The sequence below is a fragment of the Rutidosis leptorrhynchoides genome, chromosome 4 (genome assembly GCF_046630445.1).
Source record: "Rutidosis leptorrhynchoides isolate AG116_Rl617_1_P2 chromosome 4, CSIRO_AGI_Rlap_v1, whole genome shotgun sequence".
Lineage (NCBI taxonomy): Eukaryota > Viridiplantae > Streptophyta > Magnoliopsida > Asterales > Asteraceae > Rutidosis > Rutidosis leptorrhynchoides.
In genome coordinates, this window is record NC_092336.1 from 383,411,188 (window position 1) to 383,423,078 (window position 11,891).

Below are 11,891 nucleotides of genomic sequence, written 5' to 3' on the forward strand. Positions count from 1 at the left end.
AAATACAGCTCACCAGCTTTTGGAGTCTTTCTTGCCGACGATTTATTTATAAATATAATATATATATATAATTAATATAATTAATTATATATTATATTATATTTATATACACAGTTAACTTGTAATTTTTAGTCCGTTGCGTCGAGCGTTGAGAGTTGACTCATGTCCCGGTTCCGGATTTTCGAACGTCCTTGCGTACAATTTAATATCTTGTACTTTGCGTTTTGAATCTTGTACTCTTGTAATTTCGAGACGTTTCTTATCAATAATTGGAACCTCTTTGATTGTCTTTTGTACTTTTGAGCTTTTTGGTCGTTTGCGTCTTCAATTCGTCGAATCTGTCTTTTGTCTTCACCTTTTATTATTTAAACGAATATCACTTGTAAATAGAACAATTGCAACTAAAAGCTTCTCTTTCTTGAGGAATAATGCTATAAAATATATGTTCGTTTTTAGCATTATCAGTGGTCTATTGTTACGATTTGATATATATAGGTTAAACCTATAACTCACTAACATTTTTGTTGACGTTTTAAACATGTTTATTCTCAGGTGATTATTAAGAGCTTCCGCTGTCGCATACTTAAATAAGGACGAGATTTGGAGTCCATGCTTGTATGATATTGTGTAAAAACTGCATTCAAGAAACTTATTTTGTTGTAACATATTTGTATTGTAAACCATTATGTAATGGTCGTGTGTAAACAGGATATTTTAAATTATCATTATTTGATAATCTACGTAAAGCTTTTTAAACCTTTATTGATGAAATAAAGGTTATGGTTTGTTTTAAAATGAATGCAGTCTTTGAAAAACGTCTCATATAGAGGTCAAAACCTCGCAACGAAATCAATTAATATGGAACGTTTTTAATCAATAAGAACGGGACATTTCACTAAACATTTCGATTATAAATTGCTAGCGTGACTAGCTCGAAATGGGGTTGTCAAACCCGATAGATCTATCCGTAGGATTCGCGTTCACCAGTAGAAACCAGTGATTACAGTTACCAGACTAGGGAATATTTTTGTTCAACTCACAATGAATAATTTAAATCAACTTCCACTTGTGTCCAAAATATAAAATAAATTGCATGTATTCTCATCCCAAAAGATTTAAAATAGAAAAATGGGACTATAACTCACCTTAAAGCAAAAGAAGTAACCACACAAGAATGCGAACAGTATACGAAGTAAAGTGATCAAGAATGATCACAACGCCGACCTATAAATAAAGCAGGTCGATATAAATAACTAACTTAGGTCAAGTCTTAGTATGATAGCTATTGTACATGTTGCAAGTAGACATAGAACAATACTCAACAAGCATCGATTTGATCGGAAGAGCGTACGGACACACACTTTCTATTTTTAGAAAGTTTCTATTTTTAGCAGGTTTCCATTTTTGGAAAGTTTCTATTTTTGGAAAGTTTCTATTTTAGGAAAGTTTCTATTTTTGGAAAGTTTCTATTTTAGAAAAGTTTCTATTTTTGGAAAGTTTCCATATTTAGAAAGTTTCTATTTTTAGAAAGTTTCTGTTTTTAGAAAGTTTTAAGTTAGGAAAGTTTTCTTATTTAGAAAGTCAACAAAAGTCAACTGAAAGTCAAAGTCAATTGAAAGTCAACTCAAAAGTCAACCTTGGTCAAACATAGTCAACATTAATTTTAAAAAATGTAAGTTGTAATAATAATATAAGTTATAATGTTAACTAAAGTTAAATATGTATAATTATGTCATAACATAAGTTTAATTAAATTAAAATGAATTATTAAAGTTAACATAAGTTTAAATGATATAATTAATATAACATAAGTATTTAATCGATTAATTAAATATTAGTCATAAGATAAGTATTATTAATTAATAAGAGATTTTTAATCATATCATAAGTATTATTAATTAATAATGAATTATTAATCATATCATAAGTTTCTAATTATAATTATTAAATCATAAGTATTAAATAATTAAATTATAATTAAATAATAACTAAGCCTTATAATAATTAAATAATCATTTAATCCTTATTATAAGTCTTATTATAATAATCTCATAATATAAGTTTAATACTTATCATAAGTATTTTCCATTAATAACAAAGGTATTATTAATCATAAGTTTAATTAAAAGTTTAATTAAATCATAAGTAATTAATAAATGATATAATAAATATATATATCATAAGTCTTAAATTAATTTAATTAATTTTATATCATAAGTAATTTAATAATAATGAAAATCATTATTTATATCATAAGTTTAATTTATAACCATAAGTTTTAATTAAAACGTTCGCCAGGTCATAACTTGAGCCTCGGGTGTCGATTTTCGACGAGTCTTATATATATCCTCGTCTAAACAAACCACCCGACACATTAGTGAACTCAAGAACACCCTAAGATCAGTCCCCAAGTCGTGACCTACAGCGATGAAGCAACTTGGAACTTCAATCCGCTCAAAATCTAGTTTTGGCCATTCCGGGTGATCTGTGGCTCTGATTTCGATGACCCGAACATGAATGTTCACTCAATCATCAATACTAACCCACTAGTACACCTTAGAACCTTCAAAAATGGTCACAAATTCAGACCCCAACTGATTACATTCGTTTTTATATTTTAATCTCATCAAAACACCAATTTAAGTATAACTTTTGATCCGGAACTCGAAAAGAGGTGAATCAAAAGCCTAAAATTATGTACTAAATGATAGAGACTCATCTATACACTTTATTTTGTCAAAAATCACAGTTAAGTTCACTGATTTTAACCAATAAGCTGCTGTCCCAATTTAATCAAACCGAAAACATGCGATAACGAGTGATTCTATGCATACAATCATTAATCCAACAACATACAATTACTATAGCATCAACATAAGATTAAAAACAGTAAAAATAAATGAAAATTGAAAATCTAGGGTTCATGTTCATACCCAAATCAAAAATCGAGGAGAAGACGCTTAAAGAACGTGAAATAAGACACCCGAATATGTAAGCAACCTTGAGAAATGATGAAAAAATGTATATGATCTTGTAGTGGTAGATTTTTGGTGTATGAATGAGCTAGGAGTCGGCCTAGGGTGAAAGAATGGAAGAGAGAAGTTGCTAGGGTTTATTTTGGTGAAATGAATGTGAAAAATTGATTTCCAAAAAGAATGTAAGTAATAAAATGAAAAGGGTTGGGCCATGGGCATGTTTTTGGCCAAAATGGCTGTGGGATGGACCCATACAACCCAAATTTTTATTCCTTAATTTTCTTGTTTGGTCCGAAAGCCCGAACGAAGCCCGATTCGCGAAAATACCGTTACGCGATTAAATCTTTGGAGGAATTAAGCACACGCGAAAAATAAAATATATAAACACTATATATATTCATATGACATCAAAATATCATATTTAAAATAATTTGGATTTAAAAATCCCAAAAGTTTACCCGTTGGTTTGAAAACGAAAAGATTCGCCGGATAGAAATCCACGACACGTAGAAACGTACAACTTGAAATATGAATACAAATATTCATATAACACATAATAATTAATATATTATTACAAAAATAATAATATAGGTCATAGGAATGATGTGGCACGAATAACAGTTAACGGTCGTTAAATAGTTAAAGGTAAAAGATAACGGAAAAAGTAGGGTCGTTACAGATGGTATCCTTCACACCTCTGGCATGGCTTCTGCCTTTTGTTATTATTGTTGGGATGTTTGTTGTTGTGGTTGTTGAATCGGTTGTTATAGTTGTTGTTGGGGTTGCGATTTTTGTTATTGTGGTTGATGTTACGGTTGTTGAGATAGTTGTTGCGATTGTGATTGTGATTGTTGTCATTGTTGTATTGGTGACCCTTGTCACTGGTTTCTTCCCACTTTCTCTTGACTTGTTTCGTGTTGGTATCTTCGGCCGCATGTTCTTTAATCCTTCCTTCAATATGATTTATGAGTTTGTGAGCCATTCGACTTGCCTTTTGTATGGAGGCGGGTTCGTGCGAGCTCACATCTTCTTGAATTCTTTCTGGTAACCCTTTTACAAATGCATCAATCTTCTCTTCTTCATCTTCGAATGCTCTAGGACACAATAAGCATAACTCTGTGAATCATCGTTCGTACGTGGTGATGTCGAAACCTTGCGTTCGTAATCCTCTAAGCTCTACCTTGAGCTTATTGACCTCGTTTCTGGGACGATACTGCTCGTTCATCAAGTGCTTGAATGCTGACCATGGTAGTGCGTAAGCAGCATCTTGTCCCACCTGCTCGAGATAGGTGTTTCACCATGTTAACGCAGTACCTGTGAAGGTATACGTAGCATACTTTACTTTGTCTTCTTCAGTGCACTTACTTATGGAAAACACCGATTCGACCTTCTCGGTCCACCGCTTCAATCCAATTGGTCCTTCGGTTCCATCGAATTCTAGAGGTTTACAGGCAGTGAATTCTTTGTAGGAGCATCCTACACGATTCCTTGTGGAATTAATTCCACTGCTAGATCCGGAGTTATTGTTGTTATTTTGCATTGCGGCCTGCACTGCGGCTATGTTCGTAGCAAGAAAAGCACAGAAGTCTTCCTCGCTCATGTTTAAGTTCTGACGAGTCGTCGGTGCCATTTCCTTCAAAAATAGCCAAAAGAGTTGAGTTAATCATATAGAATATTAAGAGTAGTCAATAGTATTTCGTAGCATAATATGAACTTATTTATAAAAGCTTTTTCTTCATATTAGCGTTTTATAAGTTTTAATTCGGGTAGTACCTACCCGTTAAGTTCATACTTAGTAGCTAACATACAATTCAACTACTACAATTCTATATGAAAAACTGATTACAATAACTTTCACGTTCAAACTTTTATACAATAAATTACAAACGTACAATACTGCTATTTACATATAGCATGAAATATAGCACACAATAACTTTGATACAAGGCAATTGTGAAGACAATTCTAGTTTAACGCAAGTCGTTCCGCGAAGGCAATAAAGATACGTAATTCATAGGTCCAGAAGCAAGTCATGCATTCGGGTTTTACTAATACTATTTCCCATCCTTGGTCTTGTGGAAAATAACCGTTATGGCTGTTGGCTAGACATCATGTTGTAACATCATCAAAAGGACGAGGGTTACGTAATGCCCAACAGCCCCGTAACAATCTAAAAACCTTATTTCTCACTTCAACTACTGAATCCGTCACTTGTGGGAATGTTTTATTTAGAAGTTGCAACCCGATGTTCTTTTTCTCAATTTGGTGAGAAGCGAACATCACTAACCCTTAAACATAACATGCTTCTTTATGTTGCATGTTTGAAGCTCTTTCTAAAGAACGAAGTCCTATGTTGGGATATATGGAGTCAAAATAGGTTCTCAACTCGTAGCGGAAAGTTGCAGTAGGGTTTCTCGCACTTAATGCCTTAAAGAAAACACGGCGTAACTTAGGTTCTCCCCAATGTGATATACACCATATATTAAAGGAAAGCCTTTTATAAACCAAGGCATGCCTGGAACGTCTTTCAAATGTCCTACAAACTAATTTCGCCATAAATAATTGTGCTGATGAATTCTGACCGACTTTAGACAATATTTCATCAATCATATCCCCTGGTAAGTCTTCTAAAATATTTGGTTGTCTATCCTTAACGTCCATTGTGTGTTTTTATACTGTAAAATAGATGAGGATTAGATTTATAAAAGATAATTAACACACAATACAAGCAATTTTTACATATAACATAAAAGTACAAGCACACTTCAATACATATATTACACATCATGGTTACTACTCTTCATTCCGACTCACTTGTTTCTTCTTCTTCAGACTCATTTCGTTTTGCTAATTTTCTAGGGATAGATGGTGCTCCTCTAATGCGAGCCGTCCTTTTCAAAAATGGTCTAGAAAAACCTGGTGGCTTAGATGTTCCTGGGTTATAGTGAAAGTTTAAGAAATACGGGTGTTTACGATATATCCCATCGGGATATTTCATGTTAACATAGAGTTCATCTGTTTTGGACTCGAGTTTTTCTATTTTGATAGCTTTTCCTTTATTATTTTCTTTTGCCTTATTAAATTGAACCGGGGTAATTTCTATAACATCATCGGAATCCTTGTCAGGATCCGATTCATCGGAAAATTGGTAATTTTCCCAATATTTTTCCTCCTCGGCGGAAACACCATTGACCATTTTTAACTTTGGTCCATTGGTTGAGGATTTTCTTTTATTTAACCGTTTTTCTGTAGTTATTAATATTTCTTCCTCCGGAACCTCTTCTTCTTCCGGTCCCTCCTCTTCCGGTTCCTCCTCTTCGGGAATTTGTGAATCTTCCCAAAATACATTAGGCTCTTCATTATTATTAGGTGAGTCGATGGGATTTGTACTAGGGGTAGACATCTATCACACAATATCAAACACGTTAAGAGATTAATATGTGACATAATATTTACATGTAAAAATATGTAGTTTCCAACAAAAAGTGTTAAGCAATCCTTTTTAAAGAAAACACGGTCGAAGTCCAGACTCACTAATGCATCCTAACAAACTCGGTAAGACACACTAATGCAATTTTCTGGTTCTCTAAGACCAACGATCGGATACCAACTGAAATATCCCGTTCATATCGATTATAAACATTTCATATTAATTGATTTCGTTGCGAGGTTTGACCTCTATATGAGACGCTTTTCAAAGACTGCATTCGTTTTATTTAAAACAAACCATAATCTTTATTTTATCAATAAAGGTTCAAAAACCATAACGTAGATTATCAAGTAATGATAATCTAAAAGATAACGTTTTACACACGAATATTACATATTGGTTTACAAAAATATTACACATCAATTTAAATCTCCGAATGCAGTTTTTAAACAATATATTACAAGCATGCTGACTCCAATTCTTGTCCTTAAATTAGCATGCAACAGCGGAAGCTCTTAATAATTACCTGAGAATAAACATGCTTAGAAGTCAACAAAAATGGTGGTGAGTTATAGGTTTAACCTATATATTTATCAAATCGTAATAAAAGACCACAAGATTTCCATTTCCATTTTTCAATAACATGCAAACTACATAAAAACCATTCATATGTTGAACACCTGGTAACCGACATTAACAAAATGCATATAGAATATTCCCAAAACAGAAATTCATCTGTATTAATAACTCGAAGTACTAAAGCATACCATTTTCCAGTATGGGGGGAGTTAGTGCCCGTAGATCTACCTTTAGGATTCACGTCAATTAGGGTGTCTGTTCCCTAATTCTTAGGTTACCAAGCTAAAAGGGTGATATTCGGTATTCATAATCCAACATAGAATGTAATTTCAAGTACTTGTGTCTATTTTGTAAAACATTTACAAAACTGCATGTATTCTCATCCCAAAATATTAGATAGTAAAAATGGGACTATAACTCACTTTCACAGATTATCACTTCGTCGGAAAATAACACTTGGCCACTGGTCGATTCACGAACCTATAACAATATATATATATATATATATATATATATATATATATATATATATATATATATATATATATATATATATATATATATATATATATATATATATATATATATATATATATCAAAGTATGATCGAAATATAATTATACCATATTTTATTATGTTTTAACGATTTAAGTTTGTTAAGTTGATAGTCCAATGTTTGTAGTCCATAAATAATTGTCCACAGTTAGTAGTACAGAAATAAATCAATATATATTATCTCGAATCAATCCACGACCCAGTGCATACAAGTCTCAGACTCGATCACAACTCAAAGTATATATATTATTTTGGAATCAACCTCAACCCTGTATAGCTGACTCGATCATTACCGCATATAGAGTGTCTATGGTTGTTCCCAAATAATATATATAGATGGGTCGATATGATATGTCAAAACATTGTATACATGTCTATGGTATTCCAAGATTACATAATATGTTAGAATACATTTATAATACAATATAATTTAGTTAAGTTATGATTTGTATAGATTTGTTACAAATTTCACGTAGCTATAACAAGCAAAATTATTCAATCTTGTTTTACCCATAACTTCTTCGTTTTAAATCCGTTTTGAGTGATTCAAGTTGCTATGGTTTCATAATGAATTGAAATTTATGAAACTAAACATAAAAAGTATAAGTTTATAGTCATAAATACAGGTTACAAGTCAATATTGTAAGAGGTAGTCATTTAGGTTGAAAGAACGATGTGTTAATGACCATTTTGAAAAACATACTTCCAATTTGAGTTTAACCATGATTTTTGGATATAGTTTCATGTTAATAAGAAAAATCATTTTTCCAGAAGAACAACTTTTAAATCTAAGTTTATCATAGTTTTTAATTATCAAACCCAAAACAGCCCGCGGTTTTACTAAGACGGCGTATGTCCGATTTTACGGTGTTCTTCGTGTTTCCAGGTTTTAAATCATTAAGTTAGCATATCATATAGATATAGAAAATGTGTTTAGTTGATTTTAAAAGTCAAGTAAGGATTAACTTTGTTTGCGAACAAGTTTAGAATTAACTAAACTATGTTCTAGTGATTACAAGTTTAGATCTTCGAATATGATAGTTATATATATATATGAATCGAATAATGTTATGAACATCATTACTACCTCAAATTTAGTAGGTAAACCTACTGGAAGTGACAAGAAATGATCTAGCTTCAAAGGATTCTTGGATGGCTTGAAAGTTCTTGAAGTAGAATCATGACACGAAAACAAGTTCAAGTAAGATTTTTACTCGAATTAAGATAGTTTATAGTTATAGAAATTGAATCAAAGCTTGAATATGGATATTACCTTGAATTAGAAAGATAACCTACTATAAATAACAAAGGTTTCTTGATCTTAGATGATTACTTGGTATGGATTAGAAAACTTGGAAGTAGACTTGCAAACTTGAAAGTGTTCTTGAAGTGTTCTTGAGTAGTTGTTTTGTATGTTGATCTATGTATGGATTTTTGAGCTAGATTGAGTTAGATTTTGATGGAGATGATGAAGAACACTTAGAACAATTTGAGAGAACAAGAGAGATATCAAATGGATGAAAGAAAGTTGCAAAATGAAAGTGTGTGTGGAGTGTACCAAAAAAGTGAATGAGCTAGTCAATATATGCAAGTTGTAATTTGATTTTTAGTGTAATAATTCATGATAGTTGCAAAATGATGGTTCCCACATGTCTTGGTGACTCACAAGGGCTGCTAAGAGCTGATCATTGGAGTGTATATACCAATAGTAAATACATTTATAAGCTGTGTATTGTACAAGTACGAATACGAGTGTATACGAGTAGAATTGTTGATGAAAATGAATGAGAATGCAATTGTAAGCATTTTTGTTAAGTAGAAATACTTTAATATGTGTCTTGAAGTCTATCAAAAGTGTACTAATACATCTTAATATACTACATGTATATACATTTTAACTGAGTCGTTAAGTCATTGTTAGTCGTTATATGTAAGTGTTGTTTTGAAACCTTTAAGTTAACGATCTCAATTAATGTTGTTAACCCATTGTTTATTATATTTAATGAGATGTTAAATTATTACATTATCATGATATAATAATGTATGAATATATCTTAATATGATATATATACATTAAAATGCCTTTACGACAATAATCGTTACATATATGTCTCGTTTTCGAAATTCTTAAGTTAGTAGTCTTGTTTTACATATGTAGTTCATTGTTAACATACTTAATGATATATATAATTATAATTTTATCATGTTAAATATAGTGTAAGTATATCTTAATATGATACATATGTATTTAATAAGACGTTGTTATAACGATAATCATTATATATCTCGTTTTGAGTTTTCTAACTTAGTAGTCTCATTTTTATGTATATAACTCATTGTTAATATACCTAGTGAGATACTTATTTAACATAATATCATGTTAACTATATATATATATATATATATATATATATATATATATATATATATATATATATATATATATATATATATATATATATATATATATATATATATATATATATATATATATATATATATATATCAACATATAGTTTTTACAAGTTTTAACGTTCGTGAATTTCCGGTCAACTTGGGTGGTCAATTGTCTACGTGAAACCTATTTCAATTAATCAAGTCTTAACAAGTTTGATTACTTAACATGTTGGAAACATTAAATCATGTAAATATAGTTTTCATTTAATATATATAATCATGGAAAAGTTCTGGTCACTACATGTTTAATTGCGCAAGTTTTAGTTGTTAGTTGATATAAATCGAACCCCCCCTCCCCCCCAATCAAACAAACCCTAGAACAATTGATAGTTTCAAATATCCGACTTACACCGTTTCCCTTGGGACGAACATGATAAGAATACTTAAAATAAATTAGTATAATAACCGGGTCCTAAGTGCTCGTTAGTTGTGTGTGCTTGATTGTAGTGTTTGAATCAAATATAAAATTAGAGGGTAAAATATGTATATCGTACGAATGCATCACACTTTCTTGGCACCGCTGCCGGGGATGCGGTTAGCCTAGTTGGTATTTGGTTTAATTTTTAATTGTTCGATCCTTTCGTAGGGGTTTACCCTTACGGAAGTTACTTTTCGCATTTTATATTATTATTTTCGTTTGGAAAACCGCTTGTGTTTGTGTTGTGATTGAAGGATATGTACCTTTGGTGTATGAAAACAAGGTCTCACAAGGATCAAGAGTTCACACATCCATTCTCCGATCCGGAAAGACACGTGCACGGGGTTTATAATCATAGAGAAGAAAGGGTATTAAGAAAGAATTTTGAAGCTTTGCCATTTTGTTTAGAACCAAACGGTAATCCAATTCACGATGAAGAGGGCAATCCTAATGGTCCTCCGGTTAATCAAGAATTATTGAATGATCCAAACGACACACCAATATGGAACGCTAGATTAGTTGCACCAACAATGATAGCACCGGCTATTACAAAACCACCAATTGAAGCGGATAATTGGAAGATCGAGGGTAACTTTTTCACGTTGATCAAGGATACATACTTTCATGGGTTGTTAGATGAGAATCCTTTCGAACATATTCAACACTTTAATGATCTTTGTGATATTTACAAAACCAAAAACGTCACCGATGACGCTTTTAAGCTAAGGGCATTCCCCTTCACACTTCAAAGAGACGCAAAAGCTTGGATGTGAAGTTTACCATCCGATTCCATAAGGTGTTTTCAAGAATTAACAAACGAGTTTATTATTCATTTCTTTCCACCGTCAAAAGTAGAGCGACTTAGAATGGAGATTAATGGGTTCACACAACGGGGTGATGAGAGTTTGTATGATGCATGGGTTCGATTCAAGAAACTACTAAGAACTTGCCCACCGCATGGTTTGACGAAGAAGGAGTATATCAACACATTCTATCGGGGTTGTAATACTTTTATGAAGCAATATCTTGATTCTTCATCCGGTGGGGTATTTATGTACAAATCATCAAATGCGGTCAAAATTATGTTAGAAGATATCTCGGTCAACATGTATGAATTGGCACCTTCACCGCGATTTGAAAACGAAAAGTGTAGCACAAGTCGAGAGTGATAATGGGTAAGTGACGCTTGCAAGCTTGAACAATCAATTTCAAACATTTGGGAAAGATTGATAATGGGCAAGTGACGCTTGCAAGCTCGAGCATTAGGATTGTGATACACTATGACCTAATCTAAATTGTTAGACAGATATTGATCAACATATGAATATATATACTTAATATAGGTTCGTGAATTCGAGGCCAATCTTGCACTTGTTCAAAGCCATCATATGTATTTTACTACAAAATACAACACTGTGAGTTTCATTTGCCCCCTTTTTTAATGCTTTTGCAATATATATTTTTGGGACTGAGAATA

The 11,891-nt window shown here is 31.9% G+C and overlaps 1 non-coding gene across 1 annotated transcript; it reads right to left on the bottom strand.

The window, feature by feature from the left end:
• Positions 1-11,271: 11,271 nt before the first annotated feature.
• LOC139846354 (small nucleolar RNA R71) lies at positions 11,272-11,378 on the bottom strand. The gene has a single exon (XR_011759067.1). It is a non-coding gene; the product is annotated as a small nucleolar RNA R71 (small nucleolar RNA).
• Between the last annotated feature and the right edge of the window lie 513 nt (positions 11,379-11,891).